We start from the raw sequence: 9,798 nt of genomic DNA on the forward strand, positions 1-9,798 counted from the left end.
AATTTCAATGACATGAACCCTTGATTTAAGAATTGCTTTAATTGATTGAATTTGATTGTGATTTTTCTAGTTAGCCATTCATACTGAACCCTAGCCTGGCTTATAGGAGATAGCCCTTGAATTCCTTTGATTGCAACTATTGTTTGTCCTTTGCAACGTTTGAATTGATTGAGTGATCCTTCAATTAGCATAATCATTGAGCTTACACGTGGAACCAATATCCCTAGTGTTTAGTATATTGAATTTCACGATTAATCTAGTTTTTCCGATACCTAGTTACCAACTGTATCTTCCCTCAATCTTCGAAATAGCTTTACCTAGGCTATAGCTTGCACCTAATCATTCCCTTGGGTTCGACCCTTGACTTACCATATACTCGTATTAGGTTGGTCGAGTGTTTATAAATTTTCTTTGGCTCTAGGAAAGGGTAGAAAACAACCTACTTTTCCCTACGTCAAAAATGGCGCCGTTGCCGGGGATTGATACTGGTGCTTTGTTATAGTTGTTGAGTCTATTTCATCTTTAATTGAAAATACAAAAAGATTTTCTTTTAGGCTACATTTGTAGCCGTGCTGCTAACCATTTCTTTTGAGATTTTATGCATAGAGCACGTGGTCGTTCACTAGTGCCATTTGATCTGGAAATTGAGAGAACTATTGCAAGGTTAATAGGTGCTAGACGATCTTTGAGCCCTAGTATTTCAAGTGAAGAAGAACCACAACAAGAGGAACAAGCAAGAATAGGAGAAAATTCAAGGGTGGCATTGAAAGAATTGGGATTCCCAGTGCATATAGATTTGAGAGTGGGATTGCTCCACCTATAACACCGGCAAATGACTTTGAAATAAGACAGGCAATGATCACTTTGATAGAGAGGCGACAATTTAGTGGGGCCAAGCATGAAAGCCCGCTAAATCATCTCAAGGAGTTTGAAAAGTATTGCAATACTATCAAGGTGAATGGAATTTCCCAAGAATTCATCCGCCTCAAGCTTTTTCCCTTTTCGCTCATATGATACGGAAGTCAAGCCGAATTCTCTAAGGACATGGGATGAAGTGACCAAGGAGTTCCTATCCCGTTTTTATCCACAAAAGAAAACGGCAGAGCCTAGAGCTTTGATTCAAGGTTTCAAGCAAAAGCCTAGTGAGAGTCTCTATGAAGCATGGGAGAGATACAAAGAGTATCAAAGAGAGTGCCCTCACCACAGAATTCTTACTTACCAAATTATTCAAATCTTCTATGAAGGCCTTAGTCCTCAAGGAAAATCATGTTTAGTTGGAGGAGCCGAAGGTCCTATCATGAACAAAACGAAAGAAGAAGTGGTAGACATAATTGAAGACGTAGTGAGGTATTATAGAGATTGGCAAGATGGAGAAAGAGAGTCAACTAGCAAGAGTAGCTCTTCAGTGTACTCGGTTGATCATCTAAATGCAATCAACAATCTATCAAGATGGACAAACTTGGGGAAGGAGATGTCTGCTATCAAGGCGAAGTTGGAAAGTGCTACCTACCAAGTTTCAAGTCTTCCCTCCCAATCTAAGGGGAGAGGTATGTCTTCTAATTCTCAACCCCCTCCCTCTTCTAATAACATGCCTAGTGGATGCTTGTTTTGTGATGATTGTGGGTCGTATGATAATGATGTTTCTAGTTGCCCTCATGCATGTATGGTTGTTTGTGATGATCAAGATGGAAATGTGAATGAGCATGTGAACTATGTGTCAAATAATCATGATTCTAGGTTTGAGAATCAAAGAGGTCAATGGAATAGGAATTACAACAACCATGGCAATTTTGACAACTACAGCCAAGGTGGTGGTAATAGGAACCATGGGAACCAAAATTCCTGAGGTAACTATAACAACCAAGGTTATAGTAGCCAAAATCATAACCAAAATTATGGTAATCATAACCAAGGTTATGGTAACCATGATCAAGGTAGAGGTAATTGGAACAATCAAAATAGGGGAAGTTTTCAAAATAATTCTCAAAGGGGTCCCCCACCCGGTTTTGCTCCAAAGGCCCAAAATGATAATTCCTATGTTCAAACCTCTTCTTCTTCACATAGAAACAATTTGGAAGAAATCATTGAAAATAAAACAAAGTTGTTGAACACTTACATGGCCACAAGGGACAAGAAATTTAATGAAATGATGACTCATAATAAGATACTTGAAAACCAAATATCTCAACTTGCTAATGCTTTGAAAGACCATGCTAGTCCTTCTTCTTTACCTTCCCAAGGCCTAGATCCCAAGAGACCGATCAATGCTATTGTCACAAGGAGTGGTAAGGTTCTTGAGGAGAGTTTGCCTAGGAAGAGTGAGACCAAGGAGGGCACAAAAGAGGTTTTGATTGAAGATGAGAGAGATGGTGCATCTTTGAGTGAGGTTGAGATTGAGAAGCCTAGTGAGGTGAGAGTGGAGAAAAAAATTGTGAAACCCAAGCTTCCTTATCCACAAAAATTCATGAGACACAAGTTAGATGAACAATTTGGAAGATTCATTGACATGCTCAAGAAACTTCACCTTTCTCTACCATTTACCGAAGTTGTCACCCAAATGCCTAACTACGCAAAATTCCTCAAAGACATTTTGAGTGGTAGGAGGACTTGTGATGGTGTAGAGACGGTGAACTTGACCGAGAATTGTAATGCAATCATAATGAACAAGATGCCACCTAAGCTAAAAGACCCCGGAAAATTTTCCATCCCTTGTGCCATCTATAAAATGCAAATTGAGAATGCCTTGTGTGACCTAGGAGCTAGTGTTAGCCTTATGTCATATTCGGTGTACCAAAGACTTGAGCTAGGGGAACTCTTACCTACTAACATCACTTTGCAATTGGCCGATAGGTCAATTAAGTTTCCTAAGGGTAAGGTAGAGGATGTTCCTTTGAGGGTTGGGAAATTTGTAATTCCGGTGGATTATGTGGTGCTTGAGATGGACGAAGATGCTAACATTCCTATCATTCTAGGGAGACCATTCCTTGCTATTTTGGGTGCTTTGATAGATGTGAAAAGTGCTAAAATTTCACTCAAAGTAGGGGATGAGGTGATAAAATTTGATTTGAATGATAGTATGAAGTATCCAAGTTCTTCTTTAGAAAATTGCATGTTGATTGATTCTCTTGACCATGCTGTGTTTTCTATGCATGAGAAATTGCTCACTTCTAACGATGCTCTTGAGAATGTTTTGTTGATAAGGAAAAGATAGGTGCTCCTAGCAAGGAGATGGCTTTGTATGAAGATGTGCTCAATGGAAGCCTTGAGGATGTTGAAGAGCAAATGTGTATGAGCATTTCTAGCTAAGAAGCGTTGCAAGTGGCTACATCAAAGGAAGGTAAAGGTGTTTCAATGGTTGAGCTCAAACCTCTTCCATCACACCTTAGGTATGAATTCTTGAAACCCAACTCCACCTGTCCCGCGATTGTTAGCTCTTCTTTGAGTGAGCGCCAAGCTCAAGAGTTGTGTGATGTTTTGAGAAAGCACCAAGGTGCTTTGGGTTATACCATTGATGACCTCAAAGGTATAAGCCTCGCTTTATGTACACATCACATAACCCTTGAGGAGGGTGCTCTACCTTCTATTGAGAGACAACGAAAGCTACACCCCTAAATGGGAGAGGTAGTGAAGAAAGAGATCACCAAACTTTTGGATGCGGGAATTATATACCCCATCTCGAGTTCTAGGTGGGTCTCTCCCGTTCATGTTGTCCCAAAGAAAGGAGGCATGACCGTCGTCGAGAATGAGAAAGGTGAGCTCATTCCGACGAGGACGGTCACGGGATGGAGGATGTGTATAGACTATAGACGTCTAAACACGTCCACCAAGAAAGATCACTTCCCCCTTCCTTTCATTTATCAAATGCTTGAGAGACTAATGAGGCACAAGTTATATTGTTTTCTTGATGGTTATTCGGGATTTTTCCAAATCCCTATCCACCTGGACGACCAAGAGAAAACGACCTTCACTTGTCCATATGGAACATTTGCTTATAGGAGAATGCCGTTTGGCCTTTGTAATGTTCCCGTAACATTTCAAAGATGCATGATGAGTATATTTAGAGATATGTTGGAGGAGGAAATGGAAGTGTTTATGGATGACTTCTCCGTAGGCGGTGTTTCATTTGAGACATGTCTTAAAAACCTTGAGAAATGTTTTGCAAGGTGTGAGAAGGTGAACTTGGTTTTGAATTGGGAGAAGTGTCACTTCATGGTGGAGGAAGGCGTATTCCTTGGCCAATAGATTTCTTACAAGGGGATAGAGGTGGATAAAGCAAAAATTGAGGTTATTAAGAAGCTTCCACCTCCGGTTAATGTGAAAGGAGTGAGATCTTTCTTAGGACATGTCGGGTTTTATAGAAGATTCATCATGGATTTCTCGCTCATTACAAAGCCCCTCAATGATCTTCTTCAAAAGGATGTCGAGTTTGTATTTGATGATAAGTGTTTGGAGGCATTCAATAAGTTGAAGAAGGCTCTAATCTCTACTCCTATTGTTCAAGCCCCAAGATGGGATTTACCTTTTGAGTTGATGTGCAATGCGAGTGATTCGGCAATTGGAGGTGTCTTGGGTCAAAGAGTGGAAAAGAAGCTACATGTGATCTATTATATGTCCAAGACTCTAAATGGTGCTCAAAGGAACTACACCACAACGGAAAAGGAGTTTTTCCTATAGTTCATGCCTTTGAGAAGTTCCGTTGTTATTTGTTAGGTTCCAAGACCATTGTCTTCGCGGATCATGCGGCTCTCAAGTACCTTTTTGCCAAGAAAGAATCAGAGCCTAGGTTGATCCGGTGGGTGCTCGAACTTCAAACTTTTGATATTGAGATTAGGGATAAGAGAGGAGCGGAAAATGTTGTGGCGGATCATCTATCTCGTCTTGAAGATTCTCAAATTCATGATGATGGTTCTCCAATCGAGAATAGGATGCTTGATGACTTCTTATATGCTATTGAGGCAAAGGAGCTCCCATGGTTCGCCGACTTAGTGAACTTTCTTTCATGTGCGGAGTTTCCACCTTTCTATTCTAAGAATCAACAAAAGAAGCTCAAGAGAGAGGTGAGACACTATGTATGGAATGATCCCATCTTGTACAAGCGAGGAGTCGATGGCTTACTTAGGTGTTGTGTTCCAAATGAAGAGGTGCCTAGTGTTTTGAAGATGTGCCACTCGGATCCGAGTGTTGGTCATATGGGTGTTTCTAAAACCGCCACCAAGATTTTTCAAAGCTGTTTATGGTGGCCGCATCTATTCAAGGATTCATGGGGTTTTGTTAAGACATGCAACCGTTGTCAACGAGTTGGGATATCTCCAAGTGAAATAAGATGCCTCAACAACCGATTCTTGAATTGGAGGTATTTGATGTTTGGGGAATTGATTTCATGGGACCGTTTCCCTCATCTTTTGGAAATCAATATATCCTTGTTACGGTGGATTACGTGTCTAAATGGGTTGAGGCCATTGCTTCCCCAACTAATGACCACAAGGTGGTAATGAAGTTGTTCAAGAAGGTCATTTTTCCAAGGTTTGGTGTTTCAAAGACGGTGATATGCGATAATGGTTCTCATTTTATTCACAATGCCTTTCAAAAGATGTCGCGAAAGCATGGAGTTCATCAACTATTTGGCCTTCCATATCATCCTCAAATAAGTGGCCAAGTCGAGGTTTCCAATTGTCAAATCAAGTTAATCCTTGAAAAGACGGTTGCAAAAAATAGGAAGGATTGGTCGGACAAGTTGGATGATGCGCTTTGGGCTTATAGAAAGGCTTTCAAGACACCTATAGGTATCACTCCATACCGCCTAGTCTATGGCAAATCATGCCATCTCCCGGTTGAGCTCGAACACCGTGCTTTGTGGGCAATCAAGAAGGTAAACTTTGATTTGGCAAGTGCGGGGGAGAAAAGGTGGTTAGATCTTCATAAGTTAGAGGAGCTTCGATTTTATGCTTATGATTGTGCTAGTGTTTACAAAGCTCTTTCCAAGGAAACTCATGATAAGCTTATTGAGAAGAAGGAGTTTTGTGTTGGTGATAAAGTTCTTCTCTACAATTCGAAAATGAAATTCTTTCCAGGAAAGCTCATGTCAAGATGGAGCGGTCCTTACTTGGTTAAGAATGTTTTTCCTAGTGGTGTTATAGATGTTTCAATGATGGATTCTTCGTCTCCGTTTAAGGTCAATGGCCATCGACTCAAGAAGTATTTCGATGGTGCTATTGTTGGCCTTATTCACATGTTGCTTCTTCGATAACCACCTTAATAGGTGGAGAACGTAGAGCTATGACTTTAAACAAGCGCTTCCCGGGAGGCAACCCGGTTTTCTAACCTTTTATTTTTGAGAATTTATCTTTTGATTTTTCATTTTTCTATACCTTTTATTTTTGAGAATTTATCTTATTCTTCTTTTTTTCTTTGATTTTAGGTGCCATGAGATTGGACCGATGAAAATTTCCAACCATTTCGGTGTTAATTCAAGGTTTCGCGAGGTTTGGTTAAGCTTAGGTGAAGAATCTTGTTGGGGTTTTATGCTCTCGTGTTTTCATTTTCATTGATTTTATACACTTTTTCGAGTGCGTTTTCAACTACCTCGTTAGTGCAAACACGAGAGTATGTTCATGGCCGAAATTTTCTTGCTTGGTGCACACGCATCATAGGTTGCGCGTGCGCACCAAAGGGGTCAGAAATTTAAGCTAACTTTGATGAAATTTGACGATTTTTGAACCACCCCCTACCCCCTGGTGCGCACGCACCACCATCCCTGCACGCGCGCACCATAGGGGTCAGAATTTTTGGCTTTTTTTGGTGCTTCGCAAGCTATCTCAGTCCCCCCCTAGCCCCTACCTGGTGCGCACGCACCACCTGGCTGTGCGCACGCACCAGGTAGGTCAGATTTTTTTGGCCTTGTGTTTCATAATTCCAAGCAGAGCAACCCCCCTGTCGTTGCTGGTGTGCACGCACCAGCAGCAGCAACAAACCCCACTTTTTTGTGCCCTTTCTCCCTAGTTCACCCCTCTTATTTCCTATTCTCTCCTACCCCGAACTCCCTTTCATTCCTATACTCTTTCTTCTCTCTTCAAACCCCTTTCAATCTCTTTGAATACTCAAGCATATTCATCCTTTTTATTTTCAATTCATCACAAATTACACTAACCTCATTTCAAATCTTTCAAAAATAAAAAAAAAAACTGAAATTTTCGATTTTATTTTCGAAAATTTGGGGCTAAAATTCGACTTTTTGAGGGTTTGTTTTGGTGCTTGAATCTTAACTTTGGCTGTACTAATTGTTCTATATTCATCAATTGTGCAATTTGTAAGTAATTCAAAGCTTCATTGAGGTATAATTTCTTATTTTCTAGTCATCTTCTTCCTCATTTTTGAAGCTTATAATCCTTGTTTTTGCTTTCATGGTAGAACTCCACTGTTGGTTCTTTTAACTTATAATTTGTGTTGAATGATGTTATTGGATGTTAAATTGAAGCTTTTTCATTATGAATTTGTATATCCTTGATTCACCATTGTTGGTCATTTTCTCTCTCATGGGTATTCTGTATGATAGTTTCATTTCTTTGATAATTCAATGTTTTGGAATTAATTTGCTCATATTGATTCATGATTTGGTCTCTTATGTCCAATTTTTCCTTTACTTCATGACTAGTTGCTTCAAGCTTATGCCTCAATATTCATGGCATTGTTCATGTGTGACCATTTCTTGTTTCATTTTTAATTGATTAATGTTTGTGCTTGATTTCAGAGCAAATTCTTTTAAATATTCTTGAACAATGATAATTGTACATGAATTACTCATGAATTGCTTTGCTTCTTGTAGATGCTTCCCATCCGTCACAGGGAGCGTGCTAGAACAGGTTCAAGCAAAGCTAGGCACGTTGTTCCGCCTCCTCCCGAGGTGGTAGAGACAGATTAAATTCTTTAAGGAATTACATTGGAATAGGTTCAAGCAACTATCCAAGCGAAAGCTCAAGTCAACAAGATTCTACGATCAAACAACAACCAAGCTACTTGGAATAGATGATGACGTTCGCTATCTAGCCAAGAACCTCGGTCTCTTAGAGTTCTTGGATTTGAGCGCCCCTACCTATGCTAGGGTGACGTATGAGTTTCTATCCTCCCTTTAAGTGGTCCGAGAGTCAAGCGGTGACTCTTCGAGAACTTTGACCTTTTAACTTTTCAATAATGATCATCGGTTGTCGGAGTCATAACTTTGTTCCTACTTTCGGTTTCCTTGGGCCGTTGATGAAGACCATCTTATCTATCCGGCCAATGGGAAAATGACTAGAGACCATGAATATAATGAACTCAGGTGGTTGCGGCGTAACTCTGATGAGCGGAAATATTAGCCTCAAACTTCTAAATCCGCATCGATCGTTCATCCGTCCATGAGATACTTTAATCGTATTCTCACTTATGCCCTTTGCTCTAGGGACTCTTTGGGAGCTATCTCCCGCGAGGAGCTTTGTTGGCTATGGATTGCCGACCAAGAGTCGCATGAGATTGAGCTTGTTGATTTTACTCAACATTTAATCAACCGATTTTTGGATATCCAAGATAGTGTTTCTCTCTCGAGGAGCATCCAAATTGGAGGAATGATCTCTATCCTCGCTCTTTACCTCAATGATTCATATAAAGATTTGCTATGCGAGCTCCCTTCGATAGTTGACCCTAGAGAGAAGACGCCTTCTCATTTTCCTCAATGTCTATGCCCTTGTGAACCAAAAGTTCCTTGATCGTACCAAGAAGCATAATGTTTTCATATGGAAGGTGTCCTGAGTAAGGGATTGATTCTTGATTCCGAGTAAGGAGGCTACAAACCGTAAGTCAAAGACGGATTCTTTGACTTGGAGACCTCCAAAATGCAACATCGACCCCTCTCTTCGGAAGAAGTCAAATCATACAAGAACCGCCTCCAATGATGCTTTCTCGATGGATTTCCAAGTTTACCCCCGGTTGAACGAGGAGGTACTCCTATTCCTCCTTCTACTTCTTCTTTTAAATTTGATTTATCTACTATTCATGCCAAGTTAGATTCTATCACTAATGTCTTGTTTTTCATGCCTTTGGGGCGTGATTCTTCTCTTAGCTATGATTTTCATGCTAATCAATTGTATGACTACCATGTGAGGAGGGGAGAGATTAAACTTTACTTGAACTACCCATACCTCCCGGTCCAACAAGGACTTATCCCCCAATGGAACCCTTTGACCCTATCGTGGGTCCTAGACCTTGTTACCCCTATTGGGAGGGTCCTCATATCCCTCCTAGTGCTATCATGGGCACCACCCCGGCCACTTACGACTATAAGCGGCCCGATGGATGTGATTATACATATGATCCCAAAAACCCTATGCCTTTCCCAAACCCCGAGACTTTTGGGAGGTGGGGATTATCGGGGGAGCCGATTTTGGATGATTGGTCTCATTTCTTTGAGAAAGGTCGTGCTAGGCGGGAGGGGAGGTTAAAGGGGAAAGCTCCTATTGAGGTGAGTGAGATGGCTAGCTCGGTTCATGTCTTAGAGACCGGTGAGGGGAGTTCTCATTCTACCTCTTACCATAGTGGCGAGTGAGTCTATTGTGGCTACCCCCCTTTCTTATGTGCTTTATATGATGTTCTCTTTTGCTTATGTGTTATTAGGTTTGGAGTTTGGGGGGTAGTTCATTCTGAGCTTGGGGGTGATTTATGTTGTTTGTGTGTTTCACTGATTCCCTCCTTGCTATTGTAGTTCACTCCTGATCTCTTTTGCTTCTGGTATTGATCTTTGTGTATCTCTTGCTTCTCTGGTGATGATGA

At 40.8% G+C, this 9,798-nt stretch overlaps 1 non-coding gene across 1 annotated transcript; it reads right to left on the reverse strand.

The window, feature by feature from the left end:
- Positions 1–1,103: 1,103 nt before the first annotated feature.
- On the reverse strand, positions 1,104–1,209 carry LOC145569526 (small nucleolar RNA R71). The gene has a single exon (XR_014096123.1). It is a non-coding gene; the product is annotated as a small nucleolar RNA R71 (small nucleolar RNA).
- Positions 1,210–9,798: the final 8,589 nt, after the last annotated feature.

Source organism: Chenopodium album, chromosome 11 (genome assembly GCF_948465745.1).
Source record: "Chenopodium album chromosome 11, dcCheAlbu1.1, whole genome shotgun sequence".
NCBI classification, from domain to species: domain Eukaryota; kingdom Viridiplantae; phylum Streptophyta; class Magnoliopsida; order Caryophyllales; family Amaranthaceae; genus Chenopodium; species Chenopodium album.